Here is a 27,249-nt window from a genome sequence, read left to right on the forward strand (position 1 = left end):
GAGTTGTCCTTGCTTCTCTCCAGGAGGATACCAGAAGCCCGTGTGTGACTGGACACCAGAGCTGTGTTGTCCTATGGCAGTAGTGGTCCTCTGCAGCATCAACGCTGGCATACTGCTTTGAGGCTGCTACTGTGTTGACACATGGATGTTTTTAGTAATAGCAGTATTCCAGATGGTAAATGGAGTCAAAAGCCAACTGATGCTTTTAAGAAGTTGTTCTTGTATTGTAATAGTGTTGCTCCTCATTTGATTTGGTTTGTTACCCAAAATTACTGTCTTAGCCATTTCTTTGAGGAGGGACAGGGGATGATATTTCCACCAGCAGCAGATGTACTGTCATTATGGTCCGCTTTATAAGGATGTAAAGCTGGTGTTTAGATAATGCTTTCCCCAGGGAAACCCCCATTAAAACACTCTGTAGTATTTTACTTAATTTTGTATATGAAGGACATTCTTCATCCCATACTGTGCTCCCAAACTTAAGCTCCCTGCCTTGTCTGTCTGCTCTTCCCCTTTATCTTAATTTGGATCATCTCTTTTGTTTTCACCATGAGTGTCTGGTTGGTTCCTCCCTCGAAGCTGAGGCAGGCAGTGAAGTAAGGCTTAAAAAAACGTGCTTAGGACTGTCCCATACACAGACACACACAGTGCCACGTACCGCATGGAGCGGGAAGCACTGTGTGCCTGATGGCTTGGTGTGGGGAGATTCCTCACCTGGCTTTGTGGGGAGGGAAAAGATGACGAAGACTATGTGCTGGGCCTATTTTGATATTTCTTTCTTATGCAAAGTGTCTGTGAAAAAAGGTTTGATGCTACTTCCAGAGAAGTCTGTGCTGATGATTTAGAAGAGTATTTTGTCTGCTTTTTCCTAGCTTGTTAACTCCCGAGAACTACATCTTGAAGTCATGGACCTTTGTTTTGTTAATGTCCTCCTGGATTAAATGATTTGGCCTTCTCTCTTCCCTCTCCTCTCTCCTCTAAATCGGCGATAGTGGACCTGTTAGTATGGGGCACACTCATGCTATTTCTTGCTTCGCAGTGTTGCTTAGTTTATTTTACAAAATGGTGGTTGCTTTTACACGGTTCACCAGGCCCTTGGCTCGAAGATTACAGATGTGTAATTCTCATAGTTAGTGCAGCGTAGCTCTTAAATATTTTTTTAGTGTATATATACATACATATATATAAAATCAGAGGGCAAGCCTGTGTTTGTGTGATATGCTTGTGCACTCATCTCTAATATCCTGAGAAGTATCTTGCTGTTGTTTAACCTTTCTAAACTAGTGTTTCTACTTCTAGTACCTAGCTGGAATACTTTTAGATCACAGCAATAATAATAACAGCAGTAGTAAACGTCTAATGGATGTTGAAAGCCCTTTAAAACACGTCATGTAAAAAGGCTTGTGGTTACACTTATTTATATTTTGTGGTATATATTTTATGATGATGTTGACAGAGATTCAAAGTATTACAAAGGAAGATACACTGCTATCTCTTGCTAATCTCGGAAGCAAATATGTGCAGGGGAACACAGCGATTTTGTCATTTTATTATGTTTTGATCTGAGTAAGAAGCTTGGAGAGATAAATCTACACTGAATTTATAATACAGGTCTTACCAAAAAGAACTAGATATATACTACACTTATAATAAATCATTAACATTAAAGCAGTGCAAAACCAAGCTTTCACATCTTAATTTAAGCCATAATGTGTAACATTAATAAACGTGGCTTATATTGGTCCAACAAATAGAAGCTTTGAATTACATTATGCAGCAAATGTTCTTACTTATCTTTGGGGTTTTCTTTTCTTGGGTGTTTCTTTTTTTTGGCAACCTGTTGTGCAGACATCCAAACTGTTCACAGTATTAATTGAGTTTGCCTGTCATTATTATGGCAGAGGAATTGGAGAGGCTGCATATCTGTGGTGGGGAGTTGGATTTACGAGCCAGGGAAAAACGTGGTTGCTGTGAAGGAAACCATGTGGGGTCGGTAGATGTGCCACGTGTCGGTGCTGCCTGGCACGGCTGAGGTTTCCTTCCGTGGAATGAGGGTTGAGGTCTCAGCAATTGCTGCCACTCAGTGTTGTGGCTGCAGCTGAGCCTCCACAGTGATAAAGACTGTCCTCATTTCACCTGTGAGGTCCCCCGAGATGGAGAGGGCTGCTCGGGCACAGATGAGGAGACCCTGGCTCCCAGCTAGTTTTTATTGTATGTGTCTGGTAAAATACAGCCCTCGTAAAGGAGCTCTGATTCATCACAGTCCTTTGGTGCCATTTGTGCCTTTTAATGTACGATTGGCTCTGTAGTTATTTGCCTTTCTGTGGTCCTAGAAGTATGGCTTATTTACCTGCTATCAAATATATTAGAAACAGGAAATATGGAAGGCAAAATCTTTAATTAGACTTCAAAACTGAAAAAGTCTGTCCTTCTGTCCATCCCTACATCGAGGGGCACGTATTAAGCCGTTCTATGTGTTTATGTTTTCCTTACTTACTTTTTTAAATTAAGGCTTGTCCAAGCTAAATGTCATGAGAACTTACAAAGCATCTGGCCTAGATTGTCCTCCTGCTTTGTAAAATCTCCTATTGACTCACTGTGCTATACAGCCTCCCACCTACCCATCTATTGCTGCGTATTCTTGTCCTCCCACTTGTTCTCCTGGTGCTGTTCCTTCTGTGGGTATGCCTCTGCTCTAGCCGTCCCTTACAAACACCAGCAACTCTCATACCTCACCCTCTTTCAAATACTCGACATTTTTCACAGTTGGACTTCCAAAAGTTCAGTTTTGTTCCTTCAGTTCTAATGAGGAATACATTTTTTACTTCCTCTCCAAAAGATGTACTTCCGAATACTCTGAAATGACTTGCTCCTCAAGCTTCTATGATGTATTCTTAAGCAATGTTTGGGATAAATTGTATTTTGCTGAATTAAGGAATTACATGGTTAAAAGCTCCTGTTCTCATATTAGGCACTGAGTGTATTTGTGTGCCTGGAAAATATCCAGGTAACCTTTGCCTGCCCTGCTGCATTGGGAAGGAAGGCTCCTGAGAGCAGCGCAGGCTCGTGGAGGGAAGGAAGTAGCTGGGAGAAAGCAAATCTGGCTAACTGAATACATGATCCCAGTCATCAGTTTTTCACTGCTATTTTTGTGAAATTATCACCGTTTGTTATATAAACTGATTATATCCAGTTTTTGTTTGGGGGAGCGGGCAGGCAGGAAAGGGTGAACAACAGACTGAAGTTCAAAATCTGCTTTGCCTGGTGGTAAGTTGCTTCATTTCTGTCACGGAGCCAAAATTAACAAACTTTCATAAGCAAGGGCATATGTGTATACATGCTAGGATATGTTTCTATACAATGTTAAATCACCGACAGGTTAATTCAAATTTGCTGAGTGGCACCTGTGGTGAGGCCGCAAACAACATGCACATTATTTTCTTTACATAAGCAGGGAGGGACAAATTGTTACTGATTTCTGTAAACAGAACAATAACCTAAGGAGAACAATAGACTTTGAAGAAGCCTATCTTTCTCGTTTAAAAAAAACCACAACAAACAAACAGAACAAAAAAAAAATCTAAAAAACCCCAAACCAAAAACCCACAAGCCAAGTGAAAGGTAGACAACAAAAAGCCTGGAGAACAACCATAATGAGTAGATGGCTAATTTCCTCTGATCTTAAACCAGTTTTGTCAGTATATATTGCTAGGTCTAATGAGTTGTTTTCTGTTTACACTATACTTGAGCCCCAAATGCTCATGGTTATCTCTAGACCTTTATAGGAACCCATTCATAGGAGTGTGGGGACCCCATTCTGCCGATGCTGCGCAATGTGAGTGAGTACCTGTTATGGTTTTACTGGGTTGGGGGCACCTTGGTTCCTCCTTGCATACAAAACCAGCCCCTTTTTGGGCTGTCAGAAAGCTTTGTTCATACCCAGTAGGGCAGCTACCTCTAAAGGACAAGACCTGGAGGCGGGGTGAGCAATGCCAAGCTGCACCTGCGATGAGCTGTGCTTGCAACTGGTGAAGCTCCGGTGGAGCAAATTGGCTCTGCTACCACACATTTTCCCTAACTGATTTCAATGAATACAAGGCCGTCATCTGCAGTATCCAACATGCATAGAAAAAGCTGTGTGATTTATAAAAGACATTACAGAAAGCTACACCGTGATTGGTAAAGATTTATTTATTTGCTTGAATATGTGTGTGTATGTACGTACATAGAGCAAATTCTTATTTTGTGTTAGAGTTTATCTTTATGGGAAAACTGGATATACTGTGGTTACCTCAGACTCGTGTCTTGTTAGTAGAGAGAATTGATGTTGTTTTCATGGAAAACATTTGAACAGATTTTAACCTTAAACTTGTACAATGTTCTGTTTAAAAAATATGCTGAATACTTTCCCAAACTCTGTCTTTTAGGAAATGTATGACTGCATCTTTTATTTCTGGTGTATTGCCAGATTTCCCGTATCATCATCTATGCCAAATAATTGCTCACTTATTATACTGGTAGCTTAAATACTGTTGATTTATAGTATTGGAACAGCAAAAATACAGGTGGGATATCCTCCACAGATCATACAGGTCTTTGCTTGCCCCCCTGCAGGATCAGCTGTGTGTATCCCTTTTGACAACTGTTTATCTAATCTGTTCTTAAGGTGATACCTATTGACAGGTCATAATTCAGAAGGACAGTCTGTTCCAGGGTTTAAATATTTTTACTGCTAGATTTTTTTTCCTATTATAGCTAAAACCTCCCTCATTGCTTTTTACTTCCATTGCTTTTTCCCTGTACCCAGATGGACACAGAGAACGGTACACCCCCGTCCTTTTTCTTTTATTTTCCCATCATTTTACCTAGTGGAAGACAGTCTCTTTTTGGTGACTGGGAGGGGCACCTTCTACCCAATTGCCATTTAATACAGGTTGCATGAATAAAGTTGAAGAAGAACATCCCGCATGTAAAGATCCCGTTTCATGGTGGCACAGATGTTCAGGCTCTGGCCTTTTGCCGAGGGCAGGGGATAGAGGCACCCTCTGGGGAACAGGGAGTGAGGTTGGGGCTGGGCTGGGCTGAGCTGGGGACTGATGCCAGTCAACAAGAGGCGCACAGTGGCAGAAACCATTGAGCACGTCCCAAGCAGGAACCAAAGATACCTGGGGCTTCTCTGCTGTTCATGAGGAATTTGTGGATTGTGCCCTTTAAGCATCAACATTTTCTGTGGCTTCATTGTTATTTTTTCCTCCTCTGCCTCTGTTCTCCAGTTTTAACATAGAAGGTAAACCAGTGGTGAAGAAGGTTAGAGGAGCTCCACAGCTGGTTGAGCTGAGTACCTCAGTGAGGTTAGTGAGCAGGATAAGCAGGTGAGATTGCTGGTGGTTTCATGTGATAATAGAAGTAACAGTTTCCGAAAACTGAATCCGGCATTTGTTTTCTGGGAAAGGGAGCGTAATATTTTCCACATTAATGCATTGTATGGGCTCAGCGTTGGACCCAGCCCAGTCTGCTGTAGTTCATGCATGGCTGGAAGCCCAGAAATGCCACTTTTGTCCACTGAAGGATGGCACTAAAGCTAGTTTAGGGAAGGAATTTCTGTTGTTCACTTGTAAAAGCAATAACCTTATTGCTGCTGCTAGCTCTGCAATTTAAATGGAGTCGTCTCTTCTTCATAATGCTCAATGTACTTCAGCTGCTCCTTCTGCCCATGTCTCCTTCCCTCAGTGCTCCCCAAAATGCACGTAGGCTCCTGACAGCAGAGTGCCGCTGGAGGTAGGGAGGCTTGGTTTGAGGATTCCATGCGTTGAACGTGGTTTGTTTACAGCAGGTATAAAGCATTGTTTTACACTCAAAAGGCGGGGGGGGGGGGGGGCCTTGGCAACCGTCCTTCCATGCAGCTTTGAAGCTTAATTATGATTCGTTTGAATAGCAATGCACTAGATAGGTTTTGACAAACTCCAGATCGCAAAGCAGTGGTGATGAAGCATTCATTTTGTGTAAGTGTATATGTATGTCTAGTGTATATAAACTATGTATGCATCTCTGTAGAGCCTTGTGAACATGAATTCAAAAAGTGTGTGGTGTAGCCGAGTCTCAGAGGACATTTCTGTTTTCCCCTCCTAAGGATACTCTAACTGTTTTCTGTGGGAATTGCGTTGAAGTTAGACCTGGGGGATGGTTGAACAGATTGCATCTGTTAAAAGTGAAGGACTGTTTCCTACTGAGCATTTTCAGGTGCATCATCCGGTTGAAACACATGGCATCCAAAAATTAATCGCTCGGAGGATGGCTGCTTTGCAAGCTACATTTGATACAAACGGTTTCCTGTGTACTTTCCCTTGTCTGTGTGTGTGCAGTGTTGTGTACTTACATACTGCAGCAGATCTTACTAGTGTGCTGTGTAATTCAGAAGAGAAGGTGCTTTCTGCTTTATAAGTGAACTTAATGCATGCACAGGGAGATGACAGTTTATTTTGGGGAAAATAGAATTACTCAGGTGGTGATAGCTTCAAAATGTATCAAGTCTGCTTCAACATGGGCAAGATAGCAACTGTGCTGACATGAAAAGTAACAATGCTTAGTACAGCATTGTTATGATTCAGTGCTGTACAGACAGTACCATGTTGTAAAAGAACAGAGAACACTAAGCAGAACCGCTTTGAAGATGTTCAAGAAGTGATACAGCAGGAGGAAGTGGCTGCCCAGCACAGCAGGGGCTGTGCCAGGGTTACAGGCGGAGATTTCCTGACTACCAGCCCTGTCCTCCTCCTCCTTCGGACTCCCAAGAGCCAGCTTCTAACTTCTGTGCCCCATTTATACTGCCCATCTGAGGTCCCTCATTTGAAACCCTGCCTCCGAGTCGAGTTGAAAAATAGGGAAGAACCTCTGATCCAAACCCAAAGCGAAATACCTTCTACTCCATATAAAAGCTTACAACCCCTCTTATGAAAAAGTCTGTATCATTCCTGCCTTGCATGCCCAATGGCCTTATAAAAACCAACGCCCATGGTTTTCTCTTAAATGTTAAAATGCTTTTTTTTTATATGTGGATTCAAAGGATGGTCAAAAGCATGCAGTCTTAAAATGTCATTTATTTATTTAAAACTTTTTATCTTTGGGTGATTGATTCAAGTCATGTAAAGTGTGGCTTTTAAAGGTGCTGAGCACCCAGACTTGCAGTTGACCAGGACATTCTGCAATGAGACCTGTGTATGAGTTTGTCCAACTGGGAATCGTCTGCTTGCTAAAAATGTTGGAGTAAACAAATTGTCTAGGTGGACACAATGGAGTTGTTAGCTGCCTATCTGTCCTGCTGCATGTAGCAGTTTTAGGTTGCTGCCAGTCTCTGATCAGTCCAGATGAGGTGCTTAACAGCAAATTTTAGTAGTGGTCTGGGGATGAAGAACTGAGATTTTTATTTTTTCATACAGTTTTAAGCCGATTTTGCAGTCAGGTTGGTCTTCAGACAGGAGAGTGTGTTTCACACCAGTAGAGATTTAAAAGAAGAATAAAAGCATCAGTCATCCTTTTTTTTTTAGCTTACCTTATGAAGAGCTTAGTGTATGTGATACCAGCCCTTATACCTCACTTACTCCAAATATGAAAGTGAATAGCAGAAGAAGGGTACGTTTTTTGGGTAAGAAAACACATATTCGTGAGTTTGATATTCTCTACAGCTCGGGCCACAGGAATGAGCTGGGTGACTCCTCTGCTGCGAGAGGATGGGGGAATTCAAGGCACCTGTACTGTATTTTCAGCAGTTACACGCTGATCAACCTAAGCCTCATGAAGAATTGCTGAAAATGGGACTTAGGCTCCCAGGTCACTCCAGCTCTTCAGGAAAACCTCAAGGGAAGCAGACTCCACATAATCTCTTAGCTCCAATGATTAATTACATCTAGCTTGCTTGTTTTCAATTAAATAAAAAATAACAAAGGAAACACCTGTGGACACTGATAATCTTTGGAGTTTGACGGTGCTTGTAGAAGCGGTTACAGCTGCCAGAGGCGATTTTAGCTGTCCAAGCCAGCACTGCGTGTTGTAGCTGAAATGCGTTGCAGAACCGAGGTGGAGGCAGCCGTGCTGGGGGAGTGCGCAGCCGGTCGCTTCCGAGGAGCACGAGGGGCTGGCCACTCTCTGCCTTTGAAAATCGTTCTTGCATGCTCGTAGGAGGAAGGTGGGAGTTCAGGCTTCACTTGTTTCTCTCAAATGCATTTATTCTCAATGAGAGCTTTAAGACGGAGTAAGTCACGTTTAGTCATTGCAGATTTTATGTGCACATAAAATTTTTTAGTATAACATATGAAAAAAAAGTATTTGTTTTTATAGATAGGGAGCTCAAACTGCTAAACAGATTTAGCTAAAATGCTCCAGATAAACAACCTGCCTGTCCCTCTGGGTCAAACCCAAACTCCAATATTTGGGCCAAAGTAAATTTGTTTGAGCAGGTTTTTAGAGGACCTTAACAAAGCAGGGTACCTATTAAACTTTGAGATTAGTTTGTGAATCACAAATAATTGTTACCAATCACCTATTAAGTAAATTGTGGTTCCAGGAGTGTTGTCACTGAGGGTTGGGCAGTACCTGGGGAGGAGGAGGCAGTGCCCGCAGTGAGTGGTCTGGCTTAGCCGTTAGTCATGCAGCCGCAAGCCCAGCTGGACAAAAGCCTGAAAGGTGCTGAGGTACTAACACCCCCCCCCAACTCATCCATCTTCTTTAAAAATCAGCATAACTGATTCGGAAGCAGGGATTGATCTGGAAGTGGTTTTGGAAGGTGGTTGCAAGGGCTTGCCGTGCGGCTCCATGCAGGTCGCTCTGCCCTGCCAGCCGCAGCATGGGGTGCACAAGTGTGTTTGGAGGTCTGAGGTGGTTGGGTAGTTGAAGCTAAATGAAGCTCTAGGTAATAGACATCCACTGTATTGCATCATGGATATTTTTTTGTCTTACTCTGGGCCCTTACCTTAAGGCTAGAGATCTAAGAGAGAAGGTGAATTTCTTCTCAAAGCTATATGGGCAATGTAATTTTTTTTCATCGGGCCATTTCTCATCTGTATAATCATTTCAAAACTCACGTTCTAGTTTTCTCATCTGACTTTAGCTTCTTCAGGTCTTTGTACTTTCTTCAGGTCTTTTAGCTTCTGGGAGACTTAAAATGGGCTACACAGTGTGTGTGCCTGTTACATAAGTATGTATTAGTAATTGAAACAGTACTACTGAAAGTAGAGATCAGTCACAGTGGTACAGCATCAGTGGTTCCCATGCGGAACGTTGCCGGTCTCTTGCAGTGCTTCGCTTTCGTTCAGTGAGACTCTTCAAGATACGCATGGCATCACAAGGATCGAATAGCGTGAAGATGTTTAAAAGGCTCTGATCCCAGTCTGGTAAACTCTTGTTTCTTGTTCCGCATAGTGGAAACCTCTGCATTTGAAGAAAACAAAATTGGATTTAAATGTGACAGTCTGCTGTTGGTTAAAGGCAGCAGAGCTAAACAAAAGATTACGCAAGTGCGTCGTTTGGCAGAAGAAACGCTTGTGTTTGCTGACGGATGTGATGATCTGAAGTAACACCTTGATGCCCTGCAGTTCTTGTCTGTAGGTTGTCTAGCAGCAAGGATTAGATGAAGTTTGAAGTAACGGAGATCCACAAAATACACTATTGCCATATCTTAATGAAACTGGGAAAGCTGTGTTTAACCACAATAAACCTCTCTTTTAGGGCAGGAGGAGCTTAGAAGAGCAGAGTTAGCATTCTCCCGATTACGCCAGTGCTATTTGTATTTAACTGTAGAATAAGTAGTTTTAGAACAGACAGTAACTTGGCTTTATTTTAAAATCATTTTGTTGTTGTTTTTAAATAATGATTAGGGCTGTGCTTTGGTGAATTGGTAATTTTCCCTGTTTAACCAGGCCAGCACAAGACCTGGACTGATTTTCTTTCTCCTTTTTTATTAGTAATATCTTACGATGCTTCACTGGCACATGGAAGAGAAACCATACAAGCAGAGAAATTAAGTAGCCGGTGAGGAAGCGTTACTTTTTCTTTGCATGTAGTCTTCTCTTTGCTGATTCTCCATTGTGTTGTCGAACTCCAGTTACTTCTGACCATCTTAGCTCTTGAAATCTTTCTGGTTATTTAATCCAGAAGTCCCTTTATCACCTAGTCTCTATATCACAGAATCACAGAATGGTAGGGTTTGGAAGGGACCTCTGTGGATCATCTGGTCCAACCCCCATGCCAAAGCAGGGTCACCTAGAGCAGGCTGCACGGGACCATGTCCAAGCGGGTTTTGAATATCTCCAGAGAAGGAGACTCCACAACCTCTCCCAGAACTGGTCGCAGTACTCCAGATGGGGCCTCACTAGGGCAGAGTACAGGGGGAGGAGCACCTCCCTTGACCTGCTGGCCACACTCTTCTTAATGCACTCCAGGATCCCATTGGCCTTCTTGGCAGCCAGGGCACACTGCTGGCTCATGGTCAACTTGTCATCCACCAGGACACCCAGGTCCCTCTCCACAGAGCTGCTTTCCAGCAGGTCAGCCCTGAGCCTGTCCTGGTGCATGAGGTTGTTCCTCCCCAGGTGCAGGACCCTGCACTTGCCCTTGTTGAACTTCATCAGGTTCCTCTCTGTCCAACTTTCCAGCCTGTCCAGGTCTTGCTGAATGGCAGCACAGCCTTCCAGTGTATCAGCCACTCCTCCCAGTTTAGTGTCATCAGCAAACTTGCTGAGGGTACATTCCAACTCTTCATCCAGGTCATTGATGAAGAAATTAAGCAAGGCTGGGCCCAGTACTGACCCTTGGGGGACACCACTAGTTACAGGCCTCCAACTAGACTCAGCGCCGCTGATGACAACCCTCTGAGTTCTGCCATTCAGCCAGTTCTCAATCCGCCTCACTGTCCACTCATCCAGCCCACATTTCCTGAGCTTGCCTGTGAGGGTGTTATGGGAGACAGTGTCAAAAGCCTTGCTGAAGTCGAGGTAGACAACATCCACTGCTCTCCCTTCATCTACCCAGCCAGTCATGTCATCGTAGAAAGCTATCAGACTGGTGAAGCGTGATTTTTCCTCAGTGAATCCATGATGATACTACTCCTGATAACCTTCTTTACCTCCATTTGCTTAATGATGACCTCCAGAATGAGCTGCTCCATCATCTTTCCAGGGATGGAGGTGCGGCTGACTGGCCTGTAGTTCCCTGGGTCCTCCTTCTTGCCCTTTTTGAAGATTGAAGTGACTTTGGCTTTTTTCCAGTCCTCGGACGCCTCTCCTGTCTTCCAGGACCTTTCAAAGATGATGGAGAGTGGCTCAGCAATGACATCCGCCAGCTCCCTCAGCACTCGTGGGTGCATTGTCGGGGCCCGTGGATTTTTGGGTGTCCAGATTGCTGAAATGATCTTTCACACAATCCTCCTTGACCAAGGGAAGGTCATCCTTTCGCCAGGCTTCCTCTCTTAACCCCAGGGCCTAGGTTTCCTGAGGGCTGGCCTTAGCAGTGAAGACTGAAGCAAAGCAGGCATTCAGTAACTGTGCCTTCTCCTCCATCACCAGGACACCCACCTCATTCAGCAGCCGCTCCACATTTTCCCTAGTCTTCCATTTGCTGCTGATGTACTTGAAGAAGCCCTTCTTGTTGTCTTTGACATCCCTTGCCAGATTTAATTCCAGGTGGGCCTTGGCCTTCCTTGTTGCTTCCATGCATGCTCTAACTACATTGCTGTACTCTTCCAAAGTGATGTGTCCCTCTTTCCACGTTCCATAGACCTTTCTCTTCTGTCTGAGTTCCGTTAGAAGCTCCTTGCTCATCCATGCGGGTCTCCTGCCTTGTGCTGAGCTCCATGTTTCCTGTGGCTTGCACAACCTCATTTGTTTTACAGGTCTTCAGATCCTCCCTGAAGTGCCACGTCTGCCTGATGTTACATCATGGATTCACCACCTCCATCCATTTTCGGGCATGCACTTTCTTCTGCAGCTGGTGATGGTGCACCTGCCCATCTTGCATCTGATGGTTTAGATCCCTGCCTGCGAGAAACTGACAGCAGTCCTTGGCTCTGATCTTGTGTTGTTATAGATCAAAGAAATGTAAATTAATACATACTGTTATAACAAAGCCACACAAGCAAGCCTTGCATGCAATTATGGCACTTCTATGAGGTTTTTTTAAACCATCCTTTAAAAAGTTCTAAAAACGTTAAGCTGGCTGTCAACATATATATATGTGTTATAGTAGTATCATTGAAACAATCCCCAGAAAGGATATGCTTTACATTCCATAGATTTTCAGAATAACTTTTACAGAATTCCAGGAATTAAAAAAAACCACTGATAATATAAGTAATCAAAGCGTGCCTATCACTTCGACTGTCCAAGTGGGAATCATTCTGTGCATCTCTTGAAAGCAGCAGAGAAACAAGTCTTCTATGTCAATAAGAGTTTTTCCATATTGTAGCTCCTCATTTACATATTTTCTGCTTGGAGAGGCTTATCAAGCACTAAAGACTAAAATTGTGTGCCATTAGTCACTAAAATGCATTAAATCTTTCTGCTGCTGTATGCAGATGGAAAGAAGATGGGGAAAAGCTTAAGTAAAAAGGTTTTTTTCTAAATTACAAATCCAGAATTACTTTTTTTAAGTAGAAGCATTACTGGTGCATTTTGTTAACATCTTCTGGGGCCAAGTAATAGCATAGTGAGGTGAAAGGATCTGTTGTTTCTTCTGAACTTTCTGCTTAGCCTTTGTCCAGATTAATTTGAAGCATGCTATTTTGGGGGGGAGAAAAGAGAGATTCAAGCTGTTTGACATTGTCAGAAGAGTGAATGTGGAAGGATAAGTGTGTATCCTCAAACTGTGGAAGAATGAAGCCGCAGAATTTGGATGTGGGGGCTAATTGCCAAAGACTTTGATGCTAAGATGGGAGATATCCAAACAGTTCTTCATAGTAGAAAGTCTGTTTACAAGATTCAAAATCTGCGCTTGGATCAGAAGGGATGTTTTGGCTTGTTTTCCCTCTTATTTTGTGAAATCTTGAGCGTATCACCGCGCAAATGTTTATGTGAGAAAGCTAGGCAGGATTCCTCGAAGTGGAAGGAGATTCATGGACAAGCCAAAGCGTTTGTGCAGGCATTGCTTTACTGCATCGTGTGTTTGTACAAGTCCCGCAGGGATTCCCCCCTCTGAGGGGATCATGCCTTGCCTTGCTGTGCCCTCCTGGGGTATCAGCCCCTGCTGATTCACTTGCCGCTCACCACAGGGACTTTGAGCTGCTCCTCGGGTAGCCGCAGTGGGAGATGCCTGCAGTCCTTTGCTTTGGACTTGGTGTTTTGTAGTGGCATTTGCCTGTGTGATTCTACTGCTAAAGTATGGGCTTTGTTGATGCATTTATTCTCTGAGCGTATGTATTTCAGTTTTCTTAATCTCATATCTGAAAATGTATTTGGAACTTGTATTAGTTTGAAATAGTGAAGCTCTCTGCTCATTCATGGAAAAATTGTTCCACAATTCAGTGAGCAATGAACCTCTTCTGTTTTGTTTTTATGTTAGTATCTGAAGAAAATCCTAGTCCAGAAATGACAGCACTGTACTAGACACTAAAAACTCTGTGCAAAGTCGTAGTCCTGAAGTCCTCTAACCTAAAAAAGCCCTCAAACCTAAAAGTCTGGCTTTTTCCTCTTCTGCTTCTGCGCCAGCCAGGTCATGTCAGCCTGGAATTGTGCTGTGCCCCTCTGCAACTCCTCTCCTCATGACCTCTGACTGATTCATTTCTCCTGCCGTATTTTCCAAGTGCTCCTCCGACATCTCCAGCACTTTCAAAACATCCCAGTTGTGTCCACCCCTGAGGTGAGCAGCCCTGCCTCCTTGGTGGCTGGAGATGCCCCTCTTGCTGCGCTGCTCCTTTTATCTGGCTTAGGCCGTGTGGCACTGACTTCTGAACACGTCCTGCTGCCCCGTGTCCTTCATCGCTATCAAATTCACTATTTCTCTATCTTGTCTGTGTTGGTTTTCTTCTTGTTTTCTATTTTTCCCGTGCATCTAAAGAGCTAGAATCTTCAGAGGCCTGTTTTAATTCTCCTGTATGTTGCTGTCTGCAAAGCTCTTCATACGTTACTAAGAATCTGTGTGCCTTTTTTTTTCTCCAGACTGCAGATTTTAGATAGCATAGTTCAACAGGCAACACAAGATACAGTAATTCAGAATTATGACTGGCAAGCTTGTAAACCTCCTGCAGCCAGATTCTGTCATTCTCACATGTGGAAAGGCAAAATTGTAGAAAACATTTTTTTGGTGGGAGTTTATGAGGAATACACAGTGATAAAGCTTAAGACTTCTTTCTTAGAATATTTTTTCCCCATTCTATTCTCATAAGGGGGTTTAGATAGTATGCCTTTACTCAGTATGAAGAAAGAAACCTGATCTTTGCGTGGGCTGTTTACCAGACCGGTAGATGCTATGAGACTGAGAGGTGTTTCTAATTTTGTTTCGTTGGGTGGTGTGCTGACTGCGTTGGACAACTGAGCTGTGCGTTCCACTCCAGTAATTTTATAAGCTTCGGCAGTCAAATCAGAACAACTTTGAAGAGCATGAAATAGACCTAAATGAGCTGGTTACTATTAAAGCTTACTGTACTTTCTGAAGTTACGAAGCTTGTTATGGACCTGGGCTAGTATATTCATAAGAACAAACACATGCAGCTGCCCTTTCTGTTCATGGACAATTAGGAAAACACCTTGAATTTCTCCAGGTTAGTATCAAAATGGTTCTCTGAGCATTTAATTCCCATACATTGTTTCTGCCTATGGGCTTTTTATTAACTGTTTAGTTTGTGAAGTTATCCATTATTAATCGGTTTTGACTACTCACTTATGTTGCATATTTTTGTATCTGTGCCATAATTGTCTGGTGGCTAACTGAAACAGGGTTAGAGGAATGAGGGATTTCAACAGCATGGCTATATGAACATTTTCAAACACATCAGTTTGAGACCTGGTTTTGAAAGTGGTTTTGCGAGCTAAAGGTCATGATGTTGCATGCTCAATGGAAATCAAGTAAAAGCATTGAGCAGTCCTTTAAAAAGTACTTGTGGATCTTATTCAAAGGCATGTCTCTAATAATTACTTTTTTTAAAAAAAAGTACTTTTTGAGCTGGATTGGTACATACACAGTTTCAATCTTTTCCAAACAGAAAGATTATCTTTTGGGTCTGTGCTGGAACTGTGAGAGGTCTAACAGGACAAAACTCACGGTTGTAGCAGCAGGTCCTCCAGCTTCTGTTCCTTCTACCTAGGTATAGCTGTATACAATGATCTTTTCTGGAAAAAAGCTATGTGAAAAAGTAGCAGAAATCCTGCGTGGGGAGGAGGAGACAGGGAGTGAGTGTGTGTGAGTGCGCGCGCGTGGCTTTGCAAACATGATGTCATTCTGATTTGCACTGCTAGGGGATGAGCTCATCGGGGAGGCGTCTTGCAGATGTACAGCTGTGCCAATTCATCTCTGATTTGATTAACATTCTCCAAGCTCCCTCCTTGAACTAAACAACAGGCACTGCATTATGAATTATTTAAAGAGCTTCTACTAAATAAAATCAAGCATCAGCGCAAAACAAAAAAGAGTGAACTCTGTTTTGCTTCCAAAATGCAGTTAGAAAACAACGTGTCTACCGTTCCCAAGAGGATAAGCAGTTGGGTTTTTTTTTGTCCCCCTATTTCTACTCCTTAACATTTTTGCACTACTAGTTTTCAACAACAATCTGAGTTACCTTTTTGTGGAAGGTGGGTATGTAGACCGAATATGTATATGTGTGTATGTTTCTTGTTTAGGTGTAGTGTAGAATCGACAAGGCTGTATTATTTTATTCTATAACTGGGTTTTCATTTCTAATAGGAATTTAAATATAAAACTTGGACTGGTAGAAAAAAACAAGCATATTCCTGTATTTCTAGAGCCCATATTTAGACTCAGTATTTATTAATTTTTAAAAAATAATCCATGAGAAAATATCTGAGAACGAAATAGGTTTACCCTTCACTGTTTTCAGGAATTTGACTGCATTTAATATAAGGTAGTTAGGATTTTCCTTACACAAATTAAAAAAAAATTAAATTCTGCTTTCTCTGTGAAGGAAGTTGGACTCCAAAAGCGGCAGAAGATCCAGTCTGGGTTTTTTCACAGAAATCATGCCATTTTGCAAACAGGTCAGAGCGGCTGTTTGAAAATCGGATAAAGTACTCTAGCTGTGGGCTAGAGGTGTTGGTGGGTTTGTGTACTTATATTCAGTGAAATTCTCCTCAGAAATGTGTTTAACAGATTTTTCCAAATACAAGATACTAGGTTGAGATGTTGGGTGCAAATAGTGAAAGCAGAATTGTGTCTAGCATCTGAAATTACTTTGGGACCTCTAAGAAGCATGACGCAGGATAAATGTTCAACATTATTTTGGTTTCTCATCAGCACCTGGTGCCTTCTCCTTCAGTGCAACACCTGCCTTCTCAGATGAGGATCATAGAATCATTGAGTGGTTTGGGTTGGAAGGGACCTTAAAGATCACCTAGTTCCAAACCCCCTGCCATGGGCAGGGACATCTTCCACTACACCAGGTTGCTCAAAGCCCCATCCAACCTGGCCTTGAACACTGCCAGGGAGGGGGCAGCCACAGCTTCTCTGGGCAACCTGTGCCAGTGCCTCACCACCCTCATAGTGGAGTTTCTTCCTAATATCTAATCTAAATTTCCCCTCTTTCAGTTTAAAGCCATTATCCCATGTCTTATCCATACAGGCCATTGTGAAAAGTCCCTCTCCAGCTTTCTTGTAGGCCCCTTCAGGTATGGAAGGCTGCAATAAGGTCTCGCAGCCTTCCCTTCTCCAGAATGAACAGCCCCAACTCTCTCAGCCTTTCCTTACAGGAGAGGTGTTGCAGCCCTCTGATCATTTTTGCGGCCCTCCTCTGGACCCACTCCAACAGCTCCATGTCTGTCCTGTGCTGAGTGCTCCAGAGCTGGACGCAGGACTCCAGGTGAGGTCTCGCCAGAGTGGAGTAGAGGGACAGAATCCCCTCTATCTGCCTGCTGGCCACACTTGTGTTGATGCAGCCCAGGCTACGGTTGGCTTTCTGGGCTGCGAGTGCACACTGCTGGGTCATGTTGAGCTTCTCGTCAACCAGCACCCTTGGGTTCTTCTCTGAGGATAGGGCAGACTTCTGTGTTTCTGAAGCCCTAATTATTGCTACTATCTGCAACAGCTTTATAGCATTATTCACTCCTGATGGTAAGGTACTTTAGCTGCTTCCTTTAGATGCATATGTCGTAGTAACTGTAGTACAGCAAGCGATAAAAATACAGGAAAATCTGAAATTAAGTAGAGGTTGGGTTTGAATTATTGCACCTGGTTACTCTAACATCACTGTGTCCCCCTTTCAGATTTGGGTTTGGGGTCTGGGGAGAGTCTGGCTGAATACCCTGAATGAACAGATTAATATTTTGCTGGGGAGTACTACTAATAGAGCTTGTTGCTGGCAGAAGTAACTCAGTCCAAAGGCCAAGCTGGTTTTATCAGTAAGTTCACCGAGGAGTGGCCCAATTAGAAAATCATCATTTTCTAAAGATCACTGCAGCCAGTTAAAGTATGGAAATACTGCACTAGCCATCGTCTGCTCTGAAGGGAAAAGAAGGATATTCTCTGTATACAGTACTGCAGGTAGATTTTTAATAAAAAAACCTTATGCCTGCTACTGAAGGTGTAGAAGGACTTACTGTAATAACTTGTAGTCACTTTAACTCAAACAGAGGAAGAAACAGGTTTTTTTAATCTCCTTGAAAATATTCTAGAACCATAGGTAGCAGGTAACACGTCTTCAGCGCCTATGAAATGCTTCAGCTGGGAGCCTGCTAGTGCGTCTTGTCCTTCTCCCACTCCGTTAGGAACGTCTGGAATAAAGCAAATAGACTTGCAGTTTAAGTGCCCACTTCCTTATAATCAGCTTTATCTGCAGCAGAGAAATTGCTTACCATGCTAGCTTGTATACTTTCAAAACAGTAATCTTTTGATTTCACACTGTGAATGGGAGCGGTGCCAAAATACACTTATTCAGAGGTGAACTCAAAATACCTTCAGCATTAACAGCCCAGCATGTCCCTCTGAACAAAACCCATAATGTCGAATAAACACTGTTTATTTTCCACTATTTTACAGCACTTAATGTACAGCTGTGCTCAAGGATGAACTTAATCTTCGAGACGGCAAGCAGTTTGCATTCAGAGACAAAAGCAAAAATAAGCTTCCTACCCAAATGTGGAAGTGTTGAGGCAAACTCACACCTTGGTTTTGTTGAAGTAAAGCTTAGTTAATTGTTTTGGAAAGTTACCTTAAAATGCTGTTGGGCATGCTGCTGCTTCCAGGAGTAATGATGGAGGGGGATCTGCTCTGGGTTTCAACTGCTGAATTGGTAGCACCAGGCAATAGTGATGGTGTAGCTAATGCTGGGCAAATTCCTTCTCTCTTCTGCCTTTCCATATATAAAATTGCAACTATTTTACTGTACTTTTGGGGGGACTCCTGGAAAGAGCTAAAATTGTAGGCCTGTAGGGATAGGACATGGGATAATGTCTTTAAACTGAAAGAGGGGAGCTTTAGATTAGATACAAGCAAGAAACTCTTTACTCTGAGGGTGGTGAAGCATGGGAACAGGTTGCCCCAGAGGAGCTGTGGCTTCCCCCTCCCTGGAAGTGTACCTCTCCTATGAGGACAGGTTAAGAGAGTTGGGGCTGTTCAGCCTGGAGAAGAGAAGGCTCCGGGGTGACCTTATAGCAGCCTTCCAGTACCTGAAGGGGCCTACAGGAAGGATGGAGAGGGACTTTTCACAAGGATGTGTAGTGATAGGACAAGGAGGAATGGCCCTAAACTAAAAGAGGGCAGATTTAGATTAAATATTAGGAAGAAATTCTTCACCATGAGGGTGGTGAGGCACTGGCACAGGTTGCCCAGAGAAGCTGTGGCTGCCCCCTGCCTGGCAGTGTTGAAGGCCAGGCTGGATGCTGAGCAACCTGGTGTAGTGGAAGATGTCCCTGCCCATGGCAGTGGGGTTGGAACCAGATGATCTTTAAGGTCCCTTCCAACCCAAACCATTCTATGATTCTGTGATTACAGGACAGTAGGCTGTATCTTCATTTTAGGAATGTAGTTCCTAAAGTTAAGCTTGTCAGTCAACAGCAAGTACCTTGGTAAAAGTTATTTATTAAAAATAGGAGATTTCTTATTCTGAAAAACTTAGTAAGAATGGAGTTTTCCTTCCAGACAGTGGAAAGTAAGTACCTCATGTAAGCTGTCATTGGGGTCAGGATAACTCCTCAGTACAGAGGCCAGTTGACTCAGAGGTCACTTCGTCTCACCCCGAAGGAAGCACCAAGTGGGAGGTGGAGTTGGCTAGCCAGCATCCAGTGCCGTGTAATACGCTGTCAGGTATTTGAGGCGCCTGTGTGGAGCTCCGGATGTGACCCGAGACCTTGCTCTGGGAACAGGAGGTAACGCCCAGGGGGGTCTGCTAGGGCCCCTCAAAGATGCTGTATACCTAAATTTAGGCAGGGCCAATCTTAACCCTGCCAGTGATGGCTGGTCTCTGTGCTCTGCTGATCAGTGAGACCAGCTTTCTGTTGACAGTGGTGGGAGTGCAGGCACGTGGTCCACTTGGGTACAGAAGTACAGATGTCCTGAATGGAGGGCATCTGGAGCTGAATCCCACCCTATGTCAGCCAGCTTTACTTGTGTTTCTGACCAGTCCTTGAGCTGAAGCTCAGTGTACTGTATCCCAAGTTTTTAGTTTAAAAGTCCTCAAAAGGAGCATTTTAAAAACACATTTATTGCTTATAGCAGTGGTTTGTAAAACTTACTGATGCTTTAAAGACAATTTGTTTTAAATTGCAAGAAGGCTTATGTGAGAGAAGTGCTTCTTGCCAGAAACCTGTATTTCCCTTCGCAGATCCTACAGAAGGAGCAGCACTGGGTGTCGCAGCAACAAGCACGCAGTTGTAGGCATTGAGGTTAAAGTGTAGGTATTTGAGCACAGGGACCTGGAGGGAGATGTAGTGCTGCCTTCCTGCTAGTCCTGATAAGGATATAAAATTGGGTTTTAGAGCTGCAACCAAAAAACATCCCTCAATTTGTGGTAGCTAAGGAAGCGTATGGAAACTACAAATCAAGAATGATTGCAAATGGCTTGCGGGAAAGTGAGAATAATCAGTGCTCTCAACTGTACCCTCTTTGTTCCCGGGAAACTGAATTAATCTAGCTGGAGGCAATATTTTACTATATTTGAAAACTTTAATACAGGCATGGGTGTCCTAGGTTTATTACCAAAGCCTTCTGAATACTTTCTGGTTTTTATTGTTTGCTGGTTTTTTTAAGATACTGCTGACTGTAGGTGTGGTGGGAGAAGATGGGTCTGAGGGTAGAAGGAGAAAAACTGTCACTTGGTTTTATGTATTATCAAACTCAGGGCATCACGCCTCGTGGCCCATAGCCTGGGCTGAATTCTGAGCTGAGACTAACGGTGAGCAGCAACACCCTTGTGCTGCCTTCTCCCCAGTGTCTAACATCCTACCTGTTGGGACCCATGATGGCTGATTTGGAGCTGACGCGTGTATATATGTGTACACCCCCCCTCACCCCCCATGCATATATACATAGAATATATATGCATATATATTACATGTGATAAAATCCTGTTGTGTTGTGCCATACAGATATATTTCAACATGTGCTCCTTTTTAGTTACTGTGTATTTTAGGAACTCTCATTTTGAAAACCATTATTTGGGAGTGACCCGACATGTACATTTTAACGTGAACATTTCCTGTACATAGTTTCCAGAACTGAGTTTAAAGTTAATGGGAACATTTTTTCCTGGTTTGGAAATGTAAGGCAATTCATGCACTTAGCTATTGCTTAAGCCTGCATTTCATTTTCCTAAATAAATAAATAAAATTATAGCAATTCATCACACTCCCTTTTGTAGGGCTGAAGTCATAATACAGGTGCATTTTAATCCTTTAATAAATGCCAAACAGATGTTTTCTGGGTGGATTGAGGATCTGTTCTAGAGAAAAAAAACACTGTGTTTTGGTAAAATTGTTGGCAAGAACTGAATTTTACAGGATTAAACCCGTGATATTTGTGGCAAGTAGAATAAAAAGTAAAAATTTGAAAAAATACATAGTTTTCATTAGTCCACAATTAGATTTTTCTAATCTGAGGACTTCTCAAAGCATTTTGTGCAGTGCACTGGTGGTATGCTGCTTTTTGGTGGTTTCCACGAGGCTTGGAATAGCCAGTCATGCACAGCCCATTGATTTTAGCACATTTGACTTAAAAACAACACAGGGGAAAGCATCATTTGGCTAAAGGAGCCAAATATTTGCAGAAACTTCTTGTCGAGTCTTTTTGTGTTTCCCTGCTGGGGATTTCTCCTGTGGAAAATTAATGGAAATTAAATCAAGTAGCAACTCACCGGGGCTGTCAGCTGAATTCTGAGTAGAGCAGGTATTTATTTTCTCTTTCCACCAGTAACTATATTCTTGTCACTGCTATAAATGACTTCTAAAAAGAGTTACATAATCAATTGCTATTGCATGTTAACAAGCTGTAGTTCAACTTGTTAAACTTCCCTTGTCAAATGATACCTAACTAAAGGATGAAAAAGACAGCATACAACTTCATGAAATATATTTGGAGTGCAAATACGCAGGAGGGGAAGCCACTACCCCTTTTATCATGTCTACTTTTTGTTTAGAAGAATTGCAGGCTTCTGAAGTAAAATTTCAGCTAATGAATTCTCCCAGCAGCCTAACATGGGAAAATGCAGTCTATGAGTGCTGAAATCTTATGGTCTATATGTGCAGCTTTGCTAAGTCATGTTCTAAGGCACGGCTTGAAGACGCACGATTTTCATCTGATAAAGAAGTTGTAAAAATCACAACTTCCGTAGGAAGAAAGTGAAAAATGGATACTCGCTTTCAAGTTTGATTGAAGAGTACCATTAAAATTCTGGCTGCAAAACGGCTTCTCACAGTGTTTCATAGAATCATAGAGTGGTTTGGATTGGAAAGAACCTTAAAGATCACCTAGTTCTAACCCCACTGCCATGGGCAAGGACACCTTCCACCAGACCAGGTTGCTCAGAGCCCCGTTCAACCCAGCCTTGAACACTGCCAGGGAGGGGGCAGCCACAGCTTCTCTGGGCAACCTGTGCCAGTGCCTCACCACCCTCATGGTGTAGACTTTCTTCCTAGTATCTAATCTAAATCTGCCCTCTTTCAATTTAAAGCCATATCCCATGTCTTATCCCTACAGGCCCTTGTAAAAAGTCCCTCTCCAGCTTTCTTGTAGGCCCCTTCAGGTACTGGAAGGCTGCAGTAAGGTCTCCCCACATCCTTCTCTTCTCCAGAATGAACAGCCCCAACTCTCTCAGCCTGTCCTCACAGGAGAGGTGCTCCAGCCCTCGGATCATTATTGTGGCTGTCCTCTGGACCCACTCCAACAGCTCCATGTCTGTCCTGTGCTGAGTGCTCCAGAGCTGGACGCAGGACTCCAGGTAGGCTCTCACCAGAGTGGAGTAGAGGGGCAAAATCCCCTCCCTCAACCTGCTGGCCACACTGCTTTTGATGCAGCCCAGGCTATGGTTGGGCTTCTGGGCTGCAAGCACACACTGCTGGGTCATGTTGAGCTTCTTGTCAACCAGCACCCCCAAGTCCTGCTCCTTATGGCTGCTCTCAATTCATTCTCTGCCCAGTCTGTATTTATGCTTGGGATTGCCCTGGCTCATCCATCCATCAAATCCATGTCTCTTTAATTTGGAGATAAGGATGTCATGAGGGACAGTGTCAAATGCTTTGCTCAAGTCCAGGTAGGTGACATCAGTTGCTCTTCCCTTATCCATCAATGCAGTAACCCTGTTGTAGGCGGCCACTAAATTTGTCAGGCATGACTTGCCCTTAGTGAAGCCGTGTTGGCTGTCACCAATCATCTCCTTATTTTGCATGTGCCTTAGCATTTTTTCTGGGAGGATCTGCTCCATGATCTTGCCACACACAGAGGTGAGACTGACTGGCCTGTGGTTCCCTGGGTCTTCTTTTTACCATTTTTAAAAATGGGGGTATGTTTCCCCTTTTCCAATCAGTGGGAACCACCAGACTGCCCCAACTTCTCAAATATGATGGAATGGTGGCTTAGTGACTTCATCCACCAGTTCCCTCAGGACCCGTGGATGCACCTCATCAGGTTCCATGAACTTGGGCACCTTCAGGTTCCTTAAATGGTCTCGAACCTGATCTTCTCCTACAGTGGGCAGTTCTTCATTCTCCCAGTCCCTGCCTGGGATTTTTTTTTTTTTTTTTTTTTTTTTTACAAACTTCTGTTCATAAAAGTTGATTTGAATTGAGCCTCAAGTTAACAAAGACAAATATTTTCCCCAAAGGAAGGACGGGATGCCATCCAGAGGGACCTGGACAAGCTGGAGAGGTGGGCCTGTGTGAACCTCATGAGGTTCAACAAGGCCAAGTGCAAGGTCCTACACCTGGGTCGGGGTAATCCCTGCTATCAATACAGGCTGGGGGATGAAAGGATCAAGAGCAGCTCTGCTGAGAGGGACTTGGGGGTACTGATAGACAAAAGGCTGGACATGAGCTGGCAACGTGCGCTGGCAGCCCAGAGGGCCAACCGTGTCCTGGGCTGCATCAGGAGAAGCGTGGCCAGCAGGTCGAGAGAGGTGATTCTGCCCCTCTACTCTGCTCTGGTGAGACCTCACCTGGAGTACTGCGTTCAGCTCTGGAGCCCTCAGCACAAGAAGGACATGGAACTGTTGGAGCGGGTCCAAAGGAGGGCTACAAAAATGATTCGAGGGCTGGAGCACCTCTCCCATGAGGACAGGCTGAGAGAGTTGGGCTTGTTCAGCCTGGAGAAGAGAAGGCTGCGCGGAGACCTGATTGCAGCGTTTCAGTACTTAAAGGGAGCCTATAGGAAAGATGGGGACAATCTTTTTAGTAGAGACAGCAGTGACAGGACGAGGGGTAATGGTTTTAAACTAAAACAGGGTAGGTTTAGGCTGGATATAAGGAAGAAATTCTTTACAGTGAGGGTGGTGAAACACTGGAACGGGTTGCCCAGAGAGGTAGTGGAGGCCCCATCCCTGGAAACATTCAAAACCAGGTTGGACAGGGCTCTGAGCAACCTGATCTAGTTAGCGGTGTCCCTGCTCGCTGCGGGGGGTTGAACTAGATGACCTCTAGGGGTCCCTTCCAACCCAAAACTTTCTATGATTCTATGATTTTGTCCCTGTGATTTCCTTTTGGGAACAGAACTTATTCAGATCACTGCCAGAAATCATTAGAGAAAGTCTTTCTCTTTCATACCTGTCTCTCTTCTCCCAGTTTTTGAAGCAAACACCCCAGATCTGACATTGTAATAACCCCTAGCCCGTGCGCAATGACTCAGAAATATTGCATATTACTTTTGCAGACATATTGCAGTGTTAGAGAACATATTACGTATACTATAGAAATCCTGTTCCATGTTGTATTTGGTGAGACCACAGCCCTTGCTGGCTGGATTATACTCTGAGCTGTAAGTTACTGGTGAAAATTTTTGGGAAGGCAACTTTTAAAACGTGATGTTTCTCTGACTGTAGTGAGTCTTCTGTGATTTTTCCCAGTCATGGTAGTTTTAAAAGACTCATCTAAGAAAGAAACTGCTTATTCTTCAGGAATGAGAAATGAGAAGAAGAATCAAAAAATGAAGGCTGCACTTACCTTTTTGATTACTACGTTTGGGTTATCAAAAATCTTGACTGTTCGCCATGGCAATAATACTGCATCAGAGTTGTGCTAGACATTTGGGCTTCCCTGTATAACTCAGATGCCCTCTAGGCCAAAATGTGGAATCAGTTTTACTTCTGCATATCTCTGATTCAAGAGTGGTGCGTGAGGCTGTGTTGATCGTGTTGGCTGATTGCAACAACTGATTGCAACAACTTTTTTTTTTTTTTTTTTTTTTTTTTTTTGGAAAGTTGCCACCTTCACATTTTCTGAAAAGCTGGTCCTTCCCAGTTGCTAGCTTGTGTGCCCCAAATTACTGGTTATTCCAGAAAAAGCATGACTGTGAATGCACATGCAACAGCATAGTTTTATTTTGGTTTAGATTTTTGCGAAATATTTTGGGAAGATGGTATTTTTGGCATGATGGTATTTTCCATCATCAAGGGATTGAGGTGGTTCAAATGTGCTCTTCTGAGTCTGGATACTAAAATTACATTTGTCTGCTGGAGTTGACAGCACGGGAGTGTGTTTAAACAGCCCCCACGCTCGTAGCTTTATGCTACAATTGTCTGTCCTCACATCAGTAGATAAATATTTAAATTTGTCTGAAATATGTTGCTTGGGAGTGAGGTATGCTGAAAGAAGTTGTGAATTGCAGAAGTTGGCCAAAGCTTTTTTCTTTCTTTTTTTCCCTCCCCCAATATATTTGATTTGTGTTTGCACCCAATGCTGTCGGATTGAGAATGTGTATTTTCTAATTATTCATCTTTGGCTGAGGCATGGGTGTTACTCAGGTGTGTGTTTATCTAAACTGAGGAACAAACCTTTATGGTTACCAACAGTTCCATTATCCGGGCAGAAGCGTGGAAACCAGACCGGTTCAAGCCAGCGGGAGTCTTGTACATCCCAGTGCCGGGGCGCTTGGGCCGCTGACGGACCAGTGGGAGCGGGGAGGGAGCAGCTTTCCCTTGCTGCTCCTGGGCTGGAGTCTCTGCTGTGCAACTCAACCACAAACGTTCTCGGTCATCAGAAGTCAGCACTGCAGCCCCAGAGGCAACGCAGTCGGTGGTGTACTGCCAGGACTCCACGCGCTGCTCTTCATGAGGCAGGTACGGCAGTGAGGAGTCACACAAATGTCATCCTTAGAGTTATTTAAAGAACGAGGAGAGCCTTTTGAATACAAAGTGAGGATGCCAACACGCTTGGCTTTCCTAAGGCAAGCAGAGGAACCCCAGATGGACATGTTGCGTAATGGCCTTGCTGGTCGGCCGGCTGATGTATCCCTTCTGGCAGAGCATCCCTTCAGCACGGCGGCGAGCGGGGAGAGCAGGCATATGGAAGCCGTCACAGTCTGAATCTGCCCCTTGAGTTTGCTCATTTTCAATTCTTCAAAACATAGCCCTGGTTGCAAACTGAGACCAAAAAAAACCACTCGTCTTTAAAGAGGGTGACGGAGCCCTGGAACAGGCTGCCCAGGGAGGTTATGGAGTGTCCTTCTCTGGAGATATTCAAGACCTGCCTGCACAAGGTCCTGTGCAGCCTGCTGTAGGTGACCCTGCTTTGGCAGGGGGTTTGGACTAGATGACCCACAGAGGTCCCTTCCAACCCCTACCATTCTGTGATTCTGTGATTCTGTAAAGCATGTTTTACTATTTTAGTAGTACTTTTGCTTGTGAAATGTTTTATTGGAGGCTGCGACTTTATAGACGCTTGCTTCGAAGTGATTTATCATGCTCTGCATATTGCTGTTTATGGCTGAATACCTTTTGTTAGCAAATATTGTTTGTGGATCATGCATAGACACAAACATGTGACTGATTTTTTTTTTGTGTATGTTAGAAGTTAACAGTTCTTTTTTAAGATATTCCTTTAAAATGAAGGACAAATATGCACCTGGTGAATAGTTCTTTTTTTATATGAAATTAGTTAATCAAAAATTTAACTACAAGGTTCTACACAGGAGGATAGAAGATGAGATGTAGAACAAAAGAAAATAAAAATCCGAATGGTACAATGCTTTTCTGATTTTCTGTGCACATGCATACATGCTTTTTCTCTCTTTTCCCCATTTACCCCAATTTAATTGTGTACATTATCAAAACATTCGTAAAACTTCCAGCCATTGCAGTTAATGCAGACTCTGCAGCAGGCTCTGCCCTCTGTTTCTTCGCTATTAGCTGCCACCGTGAAGCACAAAAGTGCTGCTTTCCTCTGCGAATGGTTTGTCACGAATGTTGTTTTAATCTGTTTTAGTTGCACAAGTTACGTGTCCCACGGTTCTCAAAGTCCCAAGTCAACCAGTTCAGGGTCCGTTTTTTTCCTTTCTTCCCTACGGAGTAGGGCATGAAGCACGCTGATATTTTTTTGGGGGGTGGGGGATGGGTCTCTGTGTGCTGTCAGTGATCAATACCTTTCTGATAATGCAAACCGAGGAGTGAGTTGAACCTACTAC

At 43.5% G+C, this 27,249-nt stretch overlaps 1 protein-coding gene across 7 annotated transcripts in view; it reads left to right on the plus strand.

Moving 5' to 3' along the window:
• Positions 1 to 27,249, plus strand: part of ZNF704 (zinc finger protein 704) — a 115,445-nt gene that overhangs the window by 31,887 nt on the left and 56,309 nt on the right. The gene's annotated exons all lie outside the window — the stretch shown is intronic.

Source organism: Opisthocomus hoazin, chromosome 3, assembly GCF_030867145.1.
Source record: "Opisthocomus hoazin isolate bOpiHoa1 chromosome 3, bOpiHoa1.hap1, whole genome shotgun sequence".
Classification (NCBI taxonomy): Eukaryota; Metazoa; Chordata; class Aves; order Opisthocomiformes; family Opisthocomidae; genus Opisthocomus; species Opisthocomus hoazin.